This window comes from Cryptomeria japonica, chromosome 10, assembly GCF_030272615.1.
Source record: "Cryptomeria japonica chromosome 10, Sugi_1.0, whole genome shotgun sequence".
Classification (NCBI taxonomy): domain Eukaryota; kingdom Viridiplantae; phylum Streptophyta; class Pinopsida; order Cupressales; family Cupressaceae; genus Cryptomeria; species Cryptomeria japonica.
In genome coordinates this window covers 529,945,548-529,970,021 of record NC_081414.1, presented here as the reverse complement: position 1 = coordinate 529,970,021, position 24,474 = coordinate 529,945,548, and positions in this window count along the sequence as shown.

Here is a 24,474-nt window from a genome sequence, read left to right as displayed (position 1 = left end):
TGAAGTATTAGGCATTGTTCTCATCTCATTAATAGTAGTCACTTTCATTTTGTAAGCCGGTGGTAATGCTCTTAAAACTTTAGACACAATTTCATCTTCACTTAAGGATCCTCCACAACATTGTATTCCTAAAATGATTTCATTAACTCTTTCCATAAATGCAGAAATTCTTTCATCTTCTTCCATTTTTAAATTTTCATCTCTGACTCGGTAACATTCTAATTTTGCAATCTTGACACTAGTATCTCCTTCATTCAATGTTTCTAGTTTATCCCAAATAGATTTAGCAGTAGATCAGTCTAATAATCCCATGATTTGTTGATCTGATAATGCACTCAAAAGTGCTTCTCTTGCTTTGCAATCATTGTCCATGTCCTTAGCCAATGTTGGTCGATGAGGTTGACTTGGAATAGGAGCAACATATCCATTCTTAGTAACATCCCATACATCTCTTCCAATGCAGTTCAGATGTGTTTCCATTCTGACCTTCCATTTACCATAGTTAGTTCCATCAAGTTTCAGACTGTCCTTCTTGAAAATATTTGTTGCCATAGGATCTCCTCAAGCTATTAGGATTCTCCAAAAAGAGGACATGGCTCTGATACAAAATTTTAGGACTCGGGAAGGAGAATTGAGAGGGGGGTGAATCAGTTGTAAACCAGTTTACAATAAATTATAATCCAAATTAGTGTCTATAAATCAAACTTTAAGTGCTAGTAAAATAGATTAACAATTATAGCAATATCGGTTTAACTTAATGCATAAAATAGAAAGAGAAACAACATCCACAACACATGACACAAATATTTTGACATGGAAACCCGATAAGAGAAACACCATGGTGGGAAACCTTACCCACAATCAGATGATACTACTACAGATAGTAAGTGTATACAAATGGGGTTTGCACATGCAGAAAGGACAACTACCTAGAACTCACTGCTCAATCACAAAATAGGAGTCACACTGACTACACAATTGGATGGTTAAATCCAATGATAATCTACTGCTCAAAATAGCATCTCCAATGCTAGATTCAGTACCGGTTAAGCTCTAAAAATGAGTGCCAAAACACCTTCATAACCTTCCTTCAACCTTCAAATAATGTCTCCGTGATTCGAACAAGGATCTGCTTATTTTCTCTCTTCAATATTCGCACACACTCATCATGATCCTATATCCTGATCTTTAATAAGATCTTACAATCATATATACAAAACCTAGGACCAACTGTATAGGTTGGCTCACTAAAGATATTACAATTAAATCAATTACAAATAATTCTTGATGCGATACAACATGTTGAATCAATACATTTACCATATTATCCAATTAATAAACAATCTCCATAATGTGTTGTGCTAATCTGGAATAGATAACATGTACAGGTCCATAACCTAGACCTATCTCTTGGTAAAGGCAAATCTGTCAACCTAATTAGACCAATAAGAAAAACACCAAATCCAAATTTCCAGTCCATGTCTTCGACATAACCAAATGGTCTCCAAGTGATAACAAGTCATCATCACTACCGATGAACAATATAACCTACTGGTGAACACATATCGATGACTGTGCATAAGCCATTAACCATACTGGTGAACATAATGTAAACTTACAAGAAGACAAGTGTTGACATTAATGAAAAACCAATGCAACACATGACGAAGTAATCCATAATACCAACATATCCAAGAGATTTGTAGGTCATTGCTTCACATGCAAAATGTATGGATATAAATTAGTTGAATGCAGATATGGATAAAATAATCCTATACCACATATGCATCAAAGACCAAATGACAACTGGATGAGAAACTATGATAATCGGGGTAACATGAACTGGCAAAGACCCTACGGCAACTGGTTTAGTCCATTTGAGATGGAAAAGGTAACAAATGTCATTTGCACCATTTGTAACAACTTTGGTCATGTGGCTATGAATTGTAAAAGAAGAACTGGGAGAGGCAATGCAGGACCTTGGAGATCATCTGGAATTGCCTACTATCATTGTAATAAACTGGGACAAATGGCAAAATTTTGTGGATCTAGAAAGAGCAAACCGGTCAATCCTTCTAAAGATTAGAAAGGCAAGCAGAATGTCAATATTAAAGAAACCAAAGAAGAAATGAATCAAATATGGAAGAAGAAGAGTAATGATTCACCTGGAGAAGAAACTATTCCTTCACCCAATGTAGAGAATCCTGCATCGATGAACTAAGCCTTTTCAATATGGCTAAGGGGGGATTAACGATAAATCCACCTTCAGACCCCTTGAGATGAATGAGTGTTAAGAAAATTTGAATGCATGAAATTTTGATAACTTTCTATCAATCGGTTATCAATTGGTTTTACATCTGTCAAAATTGTATGTATCATTAAGCGATGTAATTAGGGTTTGTAACCCTAACGGGCGAGCATTTAATGTAGTAGGTAAAAAAGATAAAAGTGAGTTTCACTTTGTTATTTTTACCCTAACACATACGAGAAAGAATTTTTGAGTGCTTGCAGAGCTAAGAAAGGATTGTTAGCTTATTTTAGTCAAAGTTGCATTGTGATTTGAGTAATCAAGTTGATTTGAAGGCTGGTGAAGACTGAACTAGTGTGCACTTGAGTATTCAACTGGTAAATGAGGTAGCATGTGTGAAATAAGGTATTTCCTTGATAAATCCTTCTTTGAATCTAGTTTATCTAAAATGGCATCATCTTCTAAACTAGAAGAGATATTGATGATTACATCTAAACCTATGGAAGTTGTAGAAGTGGAATGAATTGTGTCTTATAATGCCTTATTACAAATTCCTAGTGGTGTCATAGTGAAAGGAGATTGTCTAGCTACATTGATTGCAAGATTGAGGATTTATGATCATTGTCAATATATTCTCAATTGAAATCCCTTTGCAATGAAAATAGAAAGATTCAACCAGAATATATTAGGGTTTATGAGAAAGGTTTTCATAATGCAGCATACTTTCTTGAAGATTTTGAAGAAGAACATATCCGAATTATTCTAAGTCATGTTCATGGGGAAAATATGTATTTAGAAAGGACTCATATGATAACCAAGGAATCTATTCAAGTTGTAACTAGTTTTTACTCAACCGGTGAAGTACCTAAGCTGAGGCGTATTTCAAAAGAGAGTAAACACTCTAACTGGATCAACCTCTGATTGGCGTTCTTTTTCTATCAATAATATCAAGGACACAACGGTAAAGTTGGAAGATATGGTTATAGGCTATCAGGTATTTTATTCTAGTAGATTGAATAGTGTTCCATCTATAGCGGTGTATACTACTTAAAAGATGATAGCTGAAAATGCTAATTATGACCTATGTGAGGCCATAAGGAGCCAATTATTGTTGAATCTTCAGTGTAACAAGAAGGATAGTAGTCTAAAGTTTAAATTTGGACAGTTGTTGACTAGTCTATTCTTTTATTTCCATAATTTCCTACTGGGAATAGGTGATCTTGAATGGTATGAGGATCTATCGGTATCTGCCCAGATTAAGAACAACATCAAAGCTATGAAGAACACCCTCTCTACTGCCATGAATAAATATTTCAATGAATTTTAGAAGAAAGTGAGTATGAGAGTAAGATTGCCTGAGGATGTGGTAAAACACTTTGCTAAGGACATTATTTTCACAGTTACCACTGATTTCTATTTGATGGAGGCTATTGAGCCTAGAGAAGAAGAAATGGAAGACATAAGTTATGAGGTCAACTATGACTTATTGATTGGTTATGCCAATAACCTATTGGCATCTCCAGTGGACAAAAAGAAGGCAAGATTCGATACAGTTGAAGTTCAAACTACAACAGCTCGAACCAGTAGTTTTCCATCCATAAGTGATAAAGGTAAAGGTAAGAAGAAGAAGGATGAGAAAGCACCTCCAGTAATAAAAAGTACAAGAGTGACACAAAGTGTCCAAACCAAAAAGGAACCGGTACCTAAAGTATATGCAAAGAAGGAGAGTACATCAAAGAAAAGAGGTCAGAAATTAATTCTCCAAGCAAAATCTGAAGGTACTGATACATAGGAGGAACCCAAGAAAATGAAAGCAACCAGTAAAGAAGCTAAGAAAGTGAAGGAAGTGCCAAAGGAAACTGTGCCTTTTGATATCTTAACTTATAAGCCTGACACTACCTTTGAGAGAACAATGAAGACATTAGGAAGAAACAGATTTGATAATGTCAAAGATCATTTTGATTTGTTCAATGAAGATGAAAAGGAACAAATTATTCAACAGGTAATCAATTATTTGTGCCATTATAATAGATTACCTCATGATCTTGAAAAGGATATCTCTAATTCCTTGTATACTATTCTTTTGAATAAATGGGAGGAAGTGATAAAGAAAGAAAAAGAAATGATAGATGATATATTTGTATGATATTTTCCTGAGTTGTCAAAGGATGAACTAAATGAATTGGTTGATAAGTAAAAAGTTCATTTTTCTTACAAAATAAGAATATTGAAGCTAATTAATGGAAAGGTGCAACCTGTTGAGACTGAGACTCATCAGATTGCTCGTAATATCCAACAAATGGAAGATCTTAAACATTCTTCTAAGAATGAGTAAGATATTGTTAATCGATGTGAAATGGATGATGAAGAAATTGTGCAAGCTCATGTTTTCTATCCTGTCAAAAAGAAGGATGGCACTATTGTCCAACAAGTCATACTTGTTGATGAGATTAAGGATGCAATATATCTATCTAGAGACATTACTGAACCAGATATGCAACCACCTGAAATCACTGAATCATAGGTTACTTCAGTTGAGAAACTAACAATTCAACCAAGAGTGGATATTCCACCAGTCAAGGAACCACCAGTGAAACCCCAACTACCATTGGTTTCACAAGACATTCAAAACAAATATGATGAAAAAGTTGATACACAGATTTCTGAACAGGAAATAGAGAAAGAAGAGATTGTTAAGGTAACATCTTCTGAACCGGTAACATCATTAGTTTTACAACAGACTGATGAAGATGATGATGAATCATTAGGCATCTCAGGGCCTAAAATTGTTGATAATATGAGTGCATCTGAAATGTTGAAGACTGCAACTATCATGCAATCTAGGGCACATAAGAAGAGACTTAAAGAATAGAGAATGGAAGCTGAAACCATTCAAAATATTGTGGATATTCTGACAAGTCTACTACCGGAAAATGCTACAGGGAATTTGACAACACCTATTGACTTGGTCAATTAGTTGTTGATGCATCTGACCAAATGAAGTCCCTAGAAGAAGCAATGCAAACTTATGTTAAGAAGAGTTACAAGAAGAAGCATGGAGAGCAGCCCATGAAAGAAATTGATACAAGAAAATTTTATCTATCTCTTAATAAAGATTTATTAAGAAAAGATATTGAAAAAGGAGGGAAATATCTTGCTTCTACTTTTAATGTTTCATTCTTTTATTATGATATCAATACTAGGCGAATTGAAATAGAGCATGAGCTAGAGAAGATATGCAATGCATATGTATCACTTCAAGATTCTAAGTTTGCTTTTAGCAAATCTATGGATGATTTGCAAAACAGGTTAGATACCTATGATCTTGCAAAATATAAAAAGACTCTGGTCACTAAAGGAATTGAAGAGTCTACTCACATCCTAAGTGGACATACTGCAAAGAGCCTACATGAATGCAGAAGCTATTTTGGCTACTTCAAAAACCTGTACACTTTATTCAATGGAAGAGTTCCATACCCAAATTATGTCTACACTTGAGTTCACTGAGAAATCACTGAAGACATGGGAACATGCTTTATATATATATATATATATATATATATATATATATATATATATATATATATATATATATATATATATATATATATATATATATATATATATATATATATATATATATATATATATATATATATATATTGTTTTTGAATTTGGAATTGTTGTCAAAGGGGGAGTATAAATATGTATGTGTGCTGTGAAAATTTTGTATGATGTATGTAGTAAGGGGGAGTATATTTATATGTGTATAAAAAAAAATTTGTAAGCACACTTAGCTAAAATTTTCTTGCCATCAATGCCAAAGGGGCAGATTGTTGGCTTGATGATGATTGTAATGATTAACTTCATCATATGTTGTCATTGATGAAACACACACACACACACATGTTCATATTGTCTACCAATGTGACTTCGAAGTTGTTTATATTACAACTAGTATACTAGATGTTTATATCTAACCGATACATGGTGACAACCAGTATATGCATGGAGACAAACAATGATTATACTTAAACTCGACATCAACATGAAGATCCAATGGAGATTATCAAAGAAGAATCAAAGGATAAATGGTTTATATGTTTAACTCCAACCGGTATTGATTGTTACAACTGGTATTCATTGATTATGTGATGAGTTATCCTTACTGACAATTTTTGGTGGTATTTTTATGATGTGTTATGATTGTTTGACTAGATACACTGCACCTAGGTAGTTGTGATATGATTTCTAGAGGTCGGCATGAAATCTAAATGTCTATATATTGACATCAAAATGAATTATTTTGTATGAGAATAGGAGATATGTTATGTGCAAAGGCAGAAGTGTTAAGTTGCAGAGTATGATGGTAAAGAATTGTTGAGTGCGCAGAAGATGATCTATCCAAGCAAGTTGTGCTATTACTAGATCACACTACCTGTTGTTTTCTAATCACTACAATAGTCAAATCCCCCAACCGGGTAAGCTCTAAAAAGATTCATTGTACAAATCTTCTAACCAGGTGATCCATTAGTTTGGATTTAAAAATCCTTCACTGAGGTTACTCCTTACAGGGTACTACTACCTTTTACAGGGTATAGCTTTTAACTAAGCTTTGGGATCTTTAACAGGATTTGCTCCTAGCATAGCACTTTGTAGACCTTAACCGGTCATTTATCTATTACTGCAGATAGTTAACTTGTGAGTCCCATCTCACCATGGTTTTTACCTATTTGGGTTTTCCACGTATAAACACTTGTGCTATGGTGGATGTTATACTTATTGTGGATGTTGTTATATCATTTTGGATTGCATGCATATTGTTTAACAAACTTATGAAGTATTTCTACCAATCAGTGTTTAAAGTAGTTTCATTTTTGGTACACTGATTCACCCCCCCATCAGTGCTTTAGAAGTCCATCATTTTCATTATTTCAATTCTCAGATTTATTTTTAAAAAATAAAATACTCCCCTAGATGGAGTGAATCGTCACATTTGCCTTATGCACCTTTACCAAAAATCTCCATTTGTAGCTCACATTGTGTTGGCAATTGACACTCATTGGATCCATATGTTGTTATTGATGATAACAAGATTTTGTAGAAGGCATATACCAGTGGATACTAGCATTGGAGAAATCAGGGTCATCACCGACACCGACATCCAACACTTCAGTGGAGCCGACATCAGTTTGGGATCTAAAAGGTTTTATTTGTAAAATTATTTTGTATAAGACCGACATTGAATATCTTTTGTAATGTATTGTAAGCTGACATAAGGCATATTATGTGTAGAGGGTATATAAGTCAGTCTGTTAGGTCATTTTAATATAAGAAATGGTAGTAGAATTGTGTGAAGTGAAGGATATGTATGTAGGTAATTTGTATGTGAATGTTATATCATGAAATGATCAGTAGATGGTTTGTAAAGCATTCTTAGAGGAAAGGAGATACCGGTAGAAGGGTTCAGGGTTTATGAACTTGTACAAAACAAAGCTATAACCAGAACTCTTTTTGGAATTGTAGATGCATTTTGTGAGTTCACCATTACTATTTTATCTCAGCAAAAGCTTGTAGTCAGTGAGACTCTTTTGTGTTGAGCAGTGTGCTCTAGGTAGTGTTCCTTCCTGCATGTGAAGGTCCCCATGCTATGTAATATCTTTCATATAGACAGTGAATTGATATTGTGGGTCACAAATCCCATCATGGTTTTTCCTCTTTGAGGTTCCATGTATAAAATTTAGTGTGTTATGGTGTTCATTCATGTGGGTGGTTTATTTACTTCATGTTATATGTTTCTTCATTTATCGGTTTATATATGTGTGTTATAATAAGGTAAAATCTTATATTACTGATAGAACATTGATTCACCCCCCCTCCCCCCCCCCCCCCTCTCAGTGTTCTTGGATTCCAACAATTGGTATCAGAGCTTGGTGCCTCAGAAGAAGCTTAACAGCTTGAAAAAGATCCTGAAACTTGAATCATTGAATATGGCTATGGAGAAGTAACTTGAGATGGCACTTGAGGATTATGATGCAGAAAGGATGAAGAACTTAAAACTACAAGATGAATTGAATTATGCTAATGAATTCATTCTTGTTCTACAAAAAAGGTTATCATCTGCTCAATCTAGGAGAAAGGAACTTTTTCAAAACCAGGATGATGAAGAGAAAAATGCACTTAAGGAACAATGTCAGAAGATGAGTCAAGAAAACTTGCTCATGAAGAATGAAATGCAAGACCTGACTATGAGGATGTAAAAGATATTGAGGACAGAAAGAAGAAAGAAGAAAATCTTGTTGTATCTCTGAAGAACAAATCTGAAGAATGTGGCAGATTGACTCATGAGAATGATATGTTGAAAACTAATTTGGTAAAATCCCAAAATAATGAACAAGAGATTGAAAGACAAATAATAACTCAGAGAGATGATCTGACTACTACAAGTGAGTATAAAGAAAAATTCAGGATTAGTGTTGCACACTTGGATGATTTATTGAAAAGACAAAGGCAAAGTGAAGATTCTAGAGGACTTGGATTTGTACAAGGAGAAAGCTTCAGTACTGCAAATGAAGATTAGACAACCGGTATGCAGAACTCATTAGACCAAAGCAAATCGATAAGGCAATCTAATGCTTACAAATTCAATGGAAGATGCTTTGTTTGTAATAAATTTGGGCATATGGCTAAACAATGTAAAAATAGAGCAAATCAAAACTACAATTCAGTTTCTGGTCAATGTACAAATTACAAGAAATATGGTCATAAGTCAGAAGATTGCAGAATGAATGTTAAATGTCATGCATGTGGAAAGTTTGGACATTTGGCTAATCAATATAGGTCAAGGAATGATACCAGATATGTCAAAGCAATTCAAAAGAACAATGTTACATGTTATGCATGCAACAAAATAGGTCATATTGCTAAGTATTATAGAAGCAAGACTAAACCAGTTAACAATGACAAAGAAAATGAGAAAGGAAAGAAGAAGGTAGATGGAATACAACAAGACCACACCAAGAGATGGGTTAGAAAATTTGAAGAACCAAGTGGAGATGAAACTACACCGGTAACTGCACTAGTTACTCCATCGGTAGAATAGAGCATTCTTGCACCAATAGAAAATTCAATTGGTAACCGAAGCATACACCTTAAGGGTTGGAAAATTCATTCCAAATCTTGCATATTCCCCGGAAGAGATCTAGAGAGTGTTATTGATCATCAATGGAGGCTTATCCGACATAAAACTGTGAAACCAACATCTGGTAGGGTACACCGCTATGCATTTATGACAATAAAGGATTAGGGTTTAGTCGCTGATAAAAAAGGAAAAATGACTCATTTTCACTCACCCAGCATGCGAGAAAAATAGAGCGAAGAAAAGGAAAATCATATGCTATCAAGAGAGAGAAAAGGAATTTTAAAGGATTTACAATAGTTATCTGAGAAGTAATCAAGATCTTTCAACTGACGATTGTTATCTAGGTATTTCTTTGAAATGGCATTCAGATCATCATCTTCTCCTACTTTCATCATGAATCCCACTGTTATTGAGGTTAAGGATAGGCTTAGGCCTATTTTCACGGAAGTTCTTTAAATTGCAATGAAGGAAGACTCTACTGGCGCATTTTCAAGGGTTCTCAATGGCATAGTTTATATGGAAGATGTCAGGGTCTATATTCACTACACCTTGGAGGATTTAGGCACTGAGGAAATCAAGGGAATGTATCAATCTATGATACTAGGTAGCTCCAGAACAATCAAGTTGGAATATCAAATCATTGAAGACCTAGGGTTAACCGAAATCCCGTATATACCAAAATTCAAGGATGAAGTGATTAGATATGTTTTGAGCAAGGTCCATAATGAATTCATCTGGGTGGAACGACCTCACATGATCACCAAAGAAGCAATTCAGGTGGTCATCAGCTTACCCAAAGTTGGACAAGAACCAGGAAAGAAGATCTCGAACACTATGGTTGAGAAGCTCACAGGCGCAACCCATGATAGAAGATCAATGAGGGTCAGCACCATCAAAGATACAGATGTGAAATTTTCTAGCATGATCATCAATTACAAGGTAGCTCAATCAAGTCAATTGAACTTTGTTGTCAGTTCTTGTATCCATGTTGCATATCAAATGATAAATAATAATGGAAAGTATGACTTGTGTGGATGGTTAAGAAGTGAATTATTGTTGAATCTTGACAAAATCAAGGTGTTAAGAAAGGAACTTTCTGGTTTGGCAATCTCATTGTTTGCTTAATTTTATATTTCATGAATGAGTTCCCAAGTTTGGGAAAGAAACATTGGGCTCATGACATACCGGTAGGTATGCAGATCAAAGATGCAATCACCAGTCTTGGCAGGTATTAGGGATGAGAAGCTTTGGGGATACTTTAAAACTTTTCAAGAGAACATGAGACTGAGGGAGAGAATCTCCAAACACATTGTGGAGAAATACTCCATTGATATTTACTTCATGGTAAAAACAAATGAAACTCTTATTGAAGCAGTGGAACCTAGAACAATATGGGTCACTAAATTGGGGTATGAAGTTGATGACAACATCTTGGAACTATATGCTAAAATGTCGATTGATGCTCCTTTGGATGATAAGGCTAAACACTTTGGCACTACAGAGGAGAAGGCTCTTAAGGTTAAAATTAGCTTCAACAAGAAAAGAAGAGAAAAGAAAATAGAAAAAATGTTTGCAATTGTTCGAAAAGTAATTCACGGGATAGATACAGAATTAGTTTCTGGATCTAAACCAACAAATCAACTGGTAGCAGCTAGTGCTCCTAAGGTAAAGAGGCCTCAGACTTTCATTTCTTCTATTTCTTCTGACTCTGATCCAGAGGATAATCAACCTCTTGCATTCAGAAGGGTATAGAGGAAGAAAGTTGACAAGCCTCTGGTAGAAAAGAAGAAGGTGGAACCAAGGAGGAAGCTAATAAGAAAGGTAACAACTGCATCCACACCTCTGGAAATGAAACCTACTTAGAAGAGGAAGCCTCCTCCATCCGCTCCTGCAACCCCCAACAAGAATAAAAAGAGTGCGATAGATGAAGCAATTGAATCTGGTAATGTTACCATCATCCCCCCCAATGACTTGTGCAGAATTGATAGATGAGGTGACTAAAGATGGAATTTTGAAGAATGTGTCAAATTTCTATGAATATTTAGATGATAATGAGCAAAATGAAATAGAAGAAGCAATCTTGTTATATTTAGACATAAATAAGAAGGATTTGGTAGAAATTTTGAAGTAAATTCCCTTATCATTGTATAACAAGTTAGATGCAATCAAAAGGGACAGGGAGATTAAAGAAGTTGAAATTTTGAGTATGTAGGGTTCTATAAATAACAAGGAAATGAAAAGGTGTATAGATGTTACAAATAGAACAATCTTTAGCAGCAAAACCCAGAAAATAGGCTTAATGATGGGCAGAGTCAATGAAATAATAAATGAGACTAGAGATGGTTGGGCTAATTCCAAAACAATCCTGATTTCCTTACTTCTCAAGAAGAATTTGCTAAGACAATATTGTTGGCATATGGACACTCCAATGAGACATTGTGTGTGATTGAAGGTTTTGTCATTGATGGAAACCTTGAAATCCTATGGCACCGGCAAGACATTCTACTGGCAAAGCATTATTCAAGCAAGACAGTGCACCGGCATCAACAAAACCACTCTACACTGGCACCGGCACCGACATAGAAGAAAAAGATGTATACCGACACAAAGGCCGACAAGATTTTTGATATGTAATATTTTGTTTGTTATTGTAAGCTGACTTAGCAAATTGTAAAATAACTCTTGTATATAAAAGAGATCATTGTAGACATTTGTAAGATAGAAATGTGAGCATAAAGAAAATTATTAGGTAGACCTAATGTGCAAATTATAGGTCAAGGGTATATGTAAAGAATAGAGCAAGAACCGGTACTGAATTTGGCATTGAAGATACTATTATGAAGCAGTACAAAATAGTGGATTAGCATAATCCTCATTGTAAGACAGTGTGACTTCTCACTGAGTAGTGTGGTCTAGGCAGTTGGCCTTCCTGCATGTGCAGGCCCCTATTGTAAGTAATATTCTCTTATTGGCTAGTAAGTGAATATTGTGGGTCACAAATCCCACTGAGGTTTTTCCCACACTGGGTTTCCTCATTAAACATCTTGTGTTATGGTGTTCTTTTCATGTGGATGTTTTTTATTCTATTTATTACATTAATTATTGCATACCGATACACTGTTACTTTATGTTCTGCATGTTTTATATTAAGAAAATTACATTACTGGTCAGATACTGATTCACCCCCCCTCTCAGTATCTATGGGAACCCTAACAATTGGTATCAGAGCCTGGTCCTCTATTTTCAGAAGCCTAACAGCTTGAGGAAGATCTTGACACCGGTAAAGATGGAAAATCTAATGAAGCAACTTGAAGGAGCTCTTATTGACTATGATACAGAGAAGTTGAAAAATATCAAATTAGAAGATGATTTAAAAGCAGCTCAGGATATCATTCAGGCACTTCAAGAAAATCTTACTGTTACAAGAAATAAGAGAAGAGAACTTTGTGAAAAATTTCAAAATGAGAATGATGAGAAGGAATCACTTAATGATATGATAAGCAAGTTGAAACAAGAGATCATGACAACAAAAAATGAAATGCAGGATATGACTATGAGATTTTGCAAAGAGATTGAGGATAGAAAGAAGAATGAAGAAGAATTGACCAGAAGACTAAGTGATGTAGCAAATGAGAACACAAGACTTAGCTATGAAAATGACACGTTGAAGACAGATCTGATGCATACTCAGAATGACTCAAATGAACTAATGAGACAAAAAGAAATCTTGGAAAGGGAATTGGAAACTGCAAATCAACACAAAGAAAAATTCAAGAAAAGCTCAGAAGAACTTGGTACCTTATTGAAGAATCAAAAACCCAAAGGTGACACTTCTGGAATTGGATTTGAAGTTGGAGAAAGCTCTGGTACTGCAAATACTCAGGATCACAGTAAACTGGTAAGACCTCTTAACACTTATAAATTCAATGGAAAATACTTTAACTGTAATAAATATGGTCATAGGGCAAATGAATATAGATCTAGGAATTATCAGAATATCAATCCTCCCACCGGTCAATGCTCCAAATGCAACAAAGTTGGTCATAACTCTGAAAACTGCAGAATGTTCATGTAAGATGTTATGTTTGTGGAATATTTGGATATTTATCAAATCAATGCAGAACACAAACCGGCATAGGTTATGGGAAAGCTATTCAGAAAAATAATGTAACTTGTTATGCATGTAACAAGATTGGTCATATTGCTAAATTTTGTAGAAGTAAAGGTACACCGGTAGACAACAAAAGTACCAGCTTGAAAGGTAAAGAAAAGGTTGAAGAGGTTAAGCAAGAATTCTCAAAGCAATGGATTATAAAAACTGATCTAAATATTGGGAATACTCCTCCACTGGTAGAACCAACAAATGCTCCACCGGAAGGACAATGTGATGCTCCACTGGTAGGACAGAGCAGTGCTCCACTGGCAGGAAGTTCTTCATCTAATTGAAGAAAATTATCTTGAGGGTTTGGAAAGATAATGACACATGTGCTATTATTCCCTCGGTTAGAGAAAAGAAGTTGAAAATCACTTATTACAAGCAAATAAAGTTAAGTGAATACATTATCGACATGCAATTAATGTGGTAGGTAGCAAAAAAGACTATAAAATAAGGTTTTGGCTCCATTTCATTTCACCGTGATTTCAAACTTTCAGAGAGCGCGAAGATTTACGAGCTAAGGCATTTCGAGCAAGAAGCAAGCACACTCCAAGCAATCATTCATCCAAGATAGAAAAAGGTATTTATCATGGCATCCACCTCTGCAATTGAATACATAAAAAACCCTACTATTGTGGAAGTAATTAAAAGACCTAGGCCCGTATTTGAGTTGATACTTTAGGTGAATTCTCTCAAATCCCTAAAGGTGTTGTATATGTTGAAGACCCTAGAATGTATATTCACTGCAATATTGAAGAGCTAGGAGACGAGGAAATCAAAACCATGTACAAAACTGAGATATGTGATGATACCAGCAATATCAAAGCTGAACACAAAATCATTGAAACCCTAGGATTCATAGAAATCCTTAGTATTCCTGAATTTCCTAAGGATGTGATTAGGATAGTATTAAGCAGAGTTCATGGAGAATTTTTCTGGTTAGATACAATTCATAAGATCACCAAGCAAGTGGTAAAGGCTGTCACATGGTTAACAGCCACCGGTAAAAGACCAGATAAAAACAAGAAAGTTTCAAATGATTTAGTCATTGACCTAACAGGTGCAACATCTGATAAAAGATCTTTAAGGGTTAATGATGTAAAGGATACAAATGTGAGATTCATAAGCATGATATTAGGTTACAAAGCCACTCATGCCAATAGACTCAACTCAGTTTCAAGTTTATGCATCAAGAGTGCTTATGACATAATAACCAACAATGCAAAAAGTAACATCTGTGAATGGCTAAAGGATGAACTGATAGACAACCTTGGAAAGATAAAGAAGGATAAGAAAGGAACCCTCAAATTTGGGAATCTGTTAGTGTGTCTAATGCTTCATATAACAAAACCAATTCCCGGTATAGGATATAAAGATTTCGAATATGACATACTGGTAGGAAAGCAACTGACAGAACTGTTCAATACCATGGGCGAGAATAAGGAAAACATCATTCATGACTTCTTCCAAGCACTAAAGACAAAAATGAAGAAAACGACAAGGTTATCACAGAAGATTGTAGAAAAATACAAGGATGATATATGCTTTGTTATCAAAAAGGATGAAATATGGATGGAAGCAGTCATCCCCAGGACAATCTGGGTAACAGAAATGGGCTATGAAATAGATGACCACATAGTTGAAACTTATGCCAAAGCACTTTTGGAAGCCCCAAATGAACCTAAAGAAGAAATATTTGGTAGTGTTGAAACCATAGAAAGCCAAATTTAGTCAAAGAAAAGAGTGAAGAAGGTAGAAGCTTTTGTGAGGAAAGGATCCAGACAAGCAAAAGCCATTAAGGAAGATGTATTAAAGAAAACTGGCATAATTGAAGATGAGTTGGCAGCCCAACAACCTGAAGCTCATCTATCACTAGTGGGTACTTCCTCAGAAGGAGATATGCCACCAACTTTTAAAAGAGTTGTTAGGAAAAGAGACCCCTCACCGGCAACCACTCCTTCACCTAGAAGGACAAGGAAGAAGCAACAAGTTGTGTGATCTCCAGTTAGAAAGGTCACACCTAAAAAGAAGTTGACCCCTAAGAAAAAGAAAAAGGCAACAACTGACTTGGCACCTCTAGAAATTTTGTTAAATGAGATCACAGAGGAAGGAAAACTGAAGAACATAGGGAAAATTTATGACACCCTATCGGCTGATGAGAAAGGGCAAGTTGAGGAGAGTGTAATATTACACATGGACATGTTTAAAATTTTTTTGATGCAAGTCTTAAATGAAATCCCTAATGAATTATACAAAAGACTTGAGGCCAGAAGGCGAGGAGTAATTGAACTAGACAAGAAAATAAAAATAGAAAAACTACTTGCAGTATATCCGGTAAACTCCCCAAAAGAAATTGATGATCTGATAGCTCAGGCTAACCAGACAGTTTTTTCCACTACACACCGAAAAATTTCACTGATGGCAAGTAGAGTTACAGAGGTTTCAGAGGAAACAGAAAATGGTTGGGACATATTTTTGGTTGAAAAAGAAAAACAAGAAGAATATAGGAATCCCAAGCCTATTAAGGTATATCAGAAGGACAAAGGGAAAGGGAAAGTTGGTGGACCTCCAAGCATAAAGATTAAAGATAACCTACCTCCACCTATAAAAATTACAATCCCTGAAAACCAACCGGCAACTGAAAGCATGAATATAGAGGATAGAAATACAAATCCTGAAGTCCTATTCACTGTAAATGTTGATACCCAAAAGATCAACATAATATTTGATAAAGACCCAAGTGAAAAATCAGATATGGCCAAAGAGCCTCCGATAACAGGAAATACAGAGCAATCGACAGTGGATACCGGGAAAAAGATGGAATCTGAAGCACAAACAGAGAAACTAACAGAGCTAAAGGCTCTAGAATAGATGCCACCGGTAAGAAATGAAGCAGGAAAAGCAGTACTAAAGGAAATGCAGACACAAACTGACCTGCCAAAGGTCAATACAAGCATGGTCACTTCCACCAGTACTCAATTTGTTGGGTCACCATCAAAGTCAACAAATGTGACTGAGGTATTACTTGAATCTATCAAGAAAATAACTGACTATAGCTCACAAGCTTACAAAGCAATAGATGATTCAATCCCATTTTTGAAAACAATAGCTCCTAATTGTAATATAGATAATAAAGATTCTTTAGGATAGTTAGATACACTATGTAAATACATTTCTGGAAATATTGAGCAAATAAAGGTAGAATCTGTAAAGGACATTGTAGAAAAGGAGAAAGAGAATTTCTTTGAGGAAGAAATTAAGAAGTGTAACAGAGATTTTGACACATTTCTATCGGAACTGTGTAGTTTGTTAAAAGAGTACAAAGACACATGCAAAACAAACTTCTTGACTATAGATATAGACAAGAAGATAAGCAAGATACAGGAAGAGATAAACAAGCTTGCAGACAATTTTGTCAACTCACCAGATTCATTATCTATTTTTGAAGATAAGTTAGCAAATTTTGAGGCAGAATTACTTAAACAAGAGAAAGAGAAAGAGACAATAATAAATAAGGCAAAATACTTGAGATCCAAACTGAGTCCAAGATTGGATTATCTAGCATCTCTATGGAAGGAAATCTCAGAGGCATTAACACCACGAAGTAAAACACTGGTAGAGCAATTGCAGCATCTCACCGGCACTGTGAAGAGAACTGAAACTACAATAAAAGATAACAAAAAGTTTATGGATAGTATAAACTTAATTTTGGGCGATCTTTTTTAGATAATAACTACCCAACTACAAGGTTGAGGTTATGGACTGGTATAACTACAAACTCTACTAACCTTTGTCATTGATGCCAAAGGGGGAGTAGTAGGATGAGAAAATTCAAAACACAGGAATCATATGCTCAGGGGGAGTCACTCATTTTTTTGGTAAATTTTTTTGGTCTACACATTTTTGGACATCTTTTTGGAATTTCTCATGAGTGTTGCCATCAATGCCAAAGGGGGAGATTGTTGGCATATGGACACTCCAATGAGACATTGTGTGTGATTGAAGGTTTTGTCATTGATGGCAACCTTGCAATCCTATGGCACCGGCAAGACATTCTACCGACAAAGCATTATTCAAGCAAGATAGTGCACTGGCATCAACAAAACCACTCTACACCGGCACCGGCACCAGCACAGAAGAAAAAGATGTATACCGACACAGAGGTCGATAGGATTTTTGATATGTAATATTTTGTTTATTATTGTAAGCCGACTTAGCAAATTGTAAAATGACTCTTGTATATAAAAGAGATCATTGTAGACATTTGTAAGATAGAAAAGTGAGCATAAAGAAAATTATTAGGAAGACCTAATGTGCGAATTATAGGTCAAGGGTATATGTAAAGAACAAAGCAAGAACCGGTACTGAATCTGGCATTGAAGATGCTATTATGAAGCAGTACAGAATACTGGATTAGCATAATCCTCATTGTAAGTCAGTGTGACTTCTCACTGAGCAGTGTGCTCTAGGCAGTTGGCCTTCCTGCATATGCAGGCCCCTATTGTAAGTAATATTCTCTTATTGGCCAGTAAGTGAATATTGTGGGTCACAAATCCCACCGAGGTTTTTCCCACACTGGGTTTCCTTGTTAAACATCTTGTGTTATGGTGTTCTTTTCATGTGGATGTTTTTTATTCTGTTTATTACATTAATTCTTGCATACCGGTACACTGTTACTTTATGTTCTGCATGTTTTATATTAAGAAAATTACATTACCGGTCATATACTGATTCACCCCCCCTCTCAGTATCTGTGGGAACCCTAACAAATATCTCCCACCATTCTGGACAGATCTAAAGGGAAAGGAATTTTGAAAAGTGCAGATCAAATTTTGAGTGAACCGACAGTTAAACCTAAAACTGATGAGATTGTACAGACTAAACTGACAGAGATAGTATTTGTATAGTTTGAGAAAGGTAATATAGATAATGTACATGTTATAGATAATATTATGGATAATATTTCACCGACAGTAACAGATACTGCACCAAGTGGCAAAGCCATCGGTGCAAAAGAGGATGAGAAAAGGGATACACCGAGAGAGGATAAGGAAGAAAATGAAAAGGAGACTGAACCGAAAGTTGATTACCCAACAAATTTTTTGACAATTTACACTTCTCAAGTTGAGAATAAATCAATCACAGAGATGAGTCCCATAGAGCTAATGATGATGGCTATGTTGTTCACCAAATCTAGTTAACCCAAGTTCACTTGCAATTGCTTCTATGAAATAGCCAGTTTCAAACAATGGAATACTTCAAGACTTGGACAACATAACATAGGACCCTAATTGATCCTCCCGCACTTCAGGTTCTGCTAGACCTAGGGGGGACACCCTTCTGATGCATAGAATTAAACCCATTACACACTTATGATAACATCAATAAAAGCAAACAGATCTCATAAAACGATCAAAACAAGGAGGGTACTATAGATAGGCTAGATCTACACTTACAACTCAGCAATGTTTGAATCATGAGATGGATGGACCACTACCACAGAACAAAAAACAAAAGATATTTTGATTTTGGATTTTTAAAATTGTTGTACTGACAATCTTTCAACATTACAAAAGACCAGTGCCTTATCCTAGCTACAGAGTCATGCATAAAACTGGAAGAGAAATCTCATATGTAAGCTACTTTCAACATTAAATTTTCATGTATTAATGCATTACATTAATACAATTTTCTTCTCTATCATAAAATCATGCTTACAAATTCAGCATACACATTCAACATCATTAATGTTGGGTTTCAGGATTTAAATCCTTCCTTGAAAGAATACCCAAAAGACAAACATTACACTCTCAGGGAAAACTGAAAGAAACAAATCCAAATTACCCTTGATAAAATGAAATTGTATAAATTCAAATAGTATTTTGGAGACAATTTTATGGAAAATCACACATACCTTGCATATGTGTAAACCTGCAAACTGAAACAAGACCTACAACAAAGACAACACTGAAAACCCAGAAGAAACACACTGTTATTTGCAAAGAATGAAAACTGCCATCAATGGAACCTGCAATTTTGGATTTCTCCCTTGGAGAAAATCTCCAAAAAATTGGAACCCTTTACAATTGAGAAGAAATGGGAATATGAAGGAGGGGGGAAAAGACCAGAATGCATCAGAGATTTACAAGTGTCCCTTTTTCCCTAACTGAAAAATATTTCCCTCTCTTCCCATGGAAACTTCTCTACAAATATCCGATGTTTGTTAAAACAAACTGCATGACTAGATTCCTCACCCCGAAAGCTTTCTGATGATATATAATACTTCTATATTTGGGTAAAAATAACCCCCAGGCGAATTAATCACTCAATGTGAGCCCATCATTTAAATTTTGTAATTTTACCTATAGTCTAGACTATGTATTTAAATTTGATTTTTACCAATTTTTACAACCTACGTCCTGCCATGTGGTAGCTTGTGATTCTCCCGTGAATCCATCGGGATGACACCTCACCTATCTACCACCTCACTTGCCTTGCAGACTGCCACCTGTCTGCCACTGGACTGCCACTAGACTTGCCAACTCATCGCCATCTCAGTGGGACCCGCCAGCTGGATCGCCACCTATACCTACTAGCTCACTTGTTACTGTTTCACAAAGGGTAATGGTCAAGAAATTTTCCATTGTGAATCAACGATGACCTCTGATCGTCTTTGAACTTGCTCAATCTTTAACTTGCCTTTTCTGCACATGCTTTTTTCATTGTTTCACGATCGGTAACTTTCGAGCACCTTCTCTTTGCAAAACAACGACCACTGTCCAATCATCTGCAACTTGCATGCTCTTTAATTCTCCTTTCCACTATAAAACTCACTTACCTCAGGAACCATGAACATGTGGGATCCACCTGGTCGCTAGCTATCTCTTCACCACCTTCGGGTTGGCACACGCACGTGTGGGGTCCATTGGGCGTTGAGCTTGCACCTTGCATCCAAAGCCTCTAAGCTTTGACACTATGGTTGAGTGTGTTCTTAGTTTTAAACATCAAAATATTCCTTCACCCAGTGAGTGTGGGATATTTGTCTTATACCTAGAACTACATTTTCTTAGAAATTTTTTGTGTCTTAGTCTGCAAATATGCATTTGTTTGGAATTTATACGTCCTTGCTCTCAAAATACGCAGGCCCTGGGCATTAAACTTGGCCATCATGCATTTTTTTGAAACTAAACCTATGCCAAACTCACTACCATGCACCATGGAAAGGAAAAGTTTGGCCTGCACCTCACACAAGGGGAGTGGCAATACACTTGGCAATTGCATTGGCTGAAAGTTATGGAAAATATACCATGCAGGCGATTTGGTAATTAATACCTGCCAATTTGCATTTGCAAAAAGGTTTGAAATGCCTTTTCCATAGCCATCGCCTCCCAAAAACCATGCAAGGGAGAATGCTAGAAGAGGTCATGGGCATAAGATCTGGCATTGCATTTGTCTGGAGTTTCAAATGTCTCCCAACTTTCCACCTATTGTTGCATTTGTTTAGAGCTTCTAAAAATTCATCTCACCACCGCAGGAGTTGCACCTTCCGTAGGGGGACTTTGTCTCTGCACCATTGCATATGGTGCCAATTTCATTTGTTAAAATTTTCAAAAACCTTCACCATTTCCATGCAGAGGAGGGATGCTAGTTTTAAACTTACTAATTTGCATTTTCTTGAGGTTCTTTAGCCTTTTCAACCACGTTATGCACAGACTTGGGGAGGATTTGGCAAGGATTGTGGAATTTAGTTTACACCAACCAATAGCATTTGCTTGAAGATTTAAAACTGCTCAACATTTCCCTTTGTTTCTAATGCAGGGGAGGAGCTGGCAAAGGCTCCAGAATCTGGAACTACACCTGCTAATATTTGCTTTGAAATTTTTTCAATTAAACCTTACCCATTTTCAAACTATGCAGGGAGAACTAGGCAAAAGGTTGTGGAATTTGGGCTTGCATCTTCCAATTGCAATTTGTTGAAACCATAAAACCCCACGCCACGCAAGGAGGAAGGAAATCACGTTTTAACTTGCCAATGCACATTGTTTAAAATTAAAAAGGTTTTCACCACACCACGCACCATAGCAGGGAGGAGGGAGGATGTCTTGCCATATTGCATTTGCATTGAAAATGTTTCTGTTTTCCTTCACATGCCACACTAGATGAATTTGGCTTCATGCAACACTGGATGAATTTGGCTTCATGCCAATTGCACTGGATTTGGTTTATTAAATTCTTTTCACATTTGCCACATACCAATTTGCATTTGGTGTTGGAGTTTCTTTTCTCTCTCACTATCCAACTGGGAAATTGCAGTTGAGCCATTATAGATATGCATTACCATGAAATAAGAACATTTCACCATAAGATTAATGCACGAGCATGAGCCAGGTCGGGCCCCAAAGTGGGTCCAACTAAAAAAAAATTGTTTTCGTGCAACTAACCTTTGAAATGCCTCAAGCACCTTGGATATGCCTCTGGAATTGATCAGCTCGGTTTTCTGATCATTAAATTGAGTTTTGCAACTTTCAGGTGCTTGCACCACATTTTCGCATTTAAATCGAAAGATGCAATTTTAAAACTAGTCAAAACAACTTTTTGGACTTTGCAAACTATCAGGCGTACTGTCTAATATATAAGCATTCACTCTACCAAACCGTTTCTCAAGATGAATCCTGAGTGAATAAATTTTAATGGTCAAAGATGACCAAGTGGTCATGTTAACACTATGAACCTGATAAAATCAATGTGTAGAGACCTCAAAATGCCTTTCTTAAAAATATCAAACGATCCTCGTAGACCCCCAAATATGGGGCATAGGTACCTTGAAGTATAAAGAAGATGTTGGAATTCTCATTTTGACCAAAAGGCTGACTGGGTGCAAGTAGTGCGTTCATGAAAATAACAACTTTAACTGACACAACAATGAAAATGCAGAAAACTGAATGAAGTGGCTCAAGAAACCATCTTGGAAAACTGATCAAACGGATTGGCAAGGGCCTAAAATTTGAAACATAGCTTGTCTTTTATACCATAAATAGCCTGGAATAAACATTTTGGCATGAAATTCACCTGGGCATCTTTTACACGTGCAAATCGAGGCTCTGACTAGCTGTCGAAACAAGGACTTGTGCAAACAATACAAACTGCAAACGGACTGAGCTTGCCAAACTGAGCAAATGGATTCATAAAGACTTGAAACTTTGCATGGAAGCACACTTATATGTATAGAATTCAGTGCACTTTGAATTTCAACATGACGATCATCTAGTCAAAGTTATAGGCGCTCAAAGCAGGCCACTTGATAAAATCTGTATTTGCACCTAAGATGCACTTTCAACTCACCCTTTGAAATGGGTACGTGATAAACTGATCCAAACTTAAATCTAAAAGTTGTAGAACACTTCATAGGCCAAATGAAAGGTGTAGGACACATTTCCCAAGCCTTACCCTTTGATAATCAACTGGCTCCATTTTACCCTCTTTCTAACTAGGCCACTCAGGATGAGATTAGGTGGCTTTCTGAGGATGAAATAGCAAAATTTTGAAATGGGCCTCAAAACTTGACTCAAATTTCATGAGTCCCAACAGTGGCTCTGACTGGGTATGGTTGATTGCCAGATCAACACAAGAATTTAGAATCTATGGTAGAGTAGACCACCGAAAAATGGAATACTTCTCTTCTCTTCTCAAATACAAAGGCTCCTTATTCAACCCAATCAACAAGGTACTTTATTGAAAACCACACAACTGAAGCAAAGTAACTATACAAAATATACAACTTATAAATGGCCCTAGGCCATCAAAACTGAAATCAATTCTTACCTCTATCAAACACATGATTTTTGTTTCCATAGATCAAGGGTAAGCTGGAAGTTTCATTGTCATCTGCTTGATCAATCACACTTCCACTTCTAATCAACTAATCACATAGAACATAATCATCAGCATGTTCATAATCATAGAACCTTTGAAAAATAAATGAATGTTGAAAGGGCTGGTCACTATGTGACATAAGAGTGCCATACTTTTTACCATTACTTCCCAACTGAAAAGAGAAGTAATCCAACTTACTATAAAAGTTGGGAACATCAAGCACATCTCTATTGCTAGTTTTCTGGAATGATGAACACTCTTCCACAATGATGGCTTGCAAACTAGAGAGGAATATTTCATCATAAAATGACTGCACTTCATCTTGTTGATCACAATTTCTATCAGCACTTTGCACAAGTAAAAACACATGATCATTACTTGTCAATGGTTCATTTCCTATTTGCAAATCTAGAAAAATCACTTCAGACTTGTTATTTCTTTTAAGAGCAAGATCCACACAATGCATATAAAATACTAAGTTCATATCAACATATGAATCTACATCTTCACACCTATCAACCGTATATGCATTTTCATCCTGTCCATCACTCAAATCAAATATAGGGAAAGAATCAACAACATATGTATCATACTTAACACCCTCAAAAACATCATTAGTATGTAAACATGTACTAGTTGGGTATGAGAGATTGGGCACATTTTTGGATGCATACCTCTAAAGATCAGCAGCTAAGAGTTCTGAGATTTGTTCACTACTTAGTGAACCTTCTCCTTCGTTTTCATTCTTCTTGGCTTCATCTTTTGTGTTGTAAACATTGTCCCAATCTGATAAAGGTATTAAATCTGTAGTGCTTATGTCTTTATACACATTTATTTCATCATTACAACAACTTGCATCTACATCATAACCCTTATCATGCTGCTCATAAAGTGCTGCTATATGTTGCAACATAGTTTCATAACTTTGGTTGCAAATATTTTGTGGATTGAAATTAACAACAAGGTGATCTATATCATATAGATCTGAAACCTCAATGGGCTCATGATTATTTAAATAATTACTTATGTTCTTACAAGTTTCTTCTTGCTCTAAAT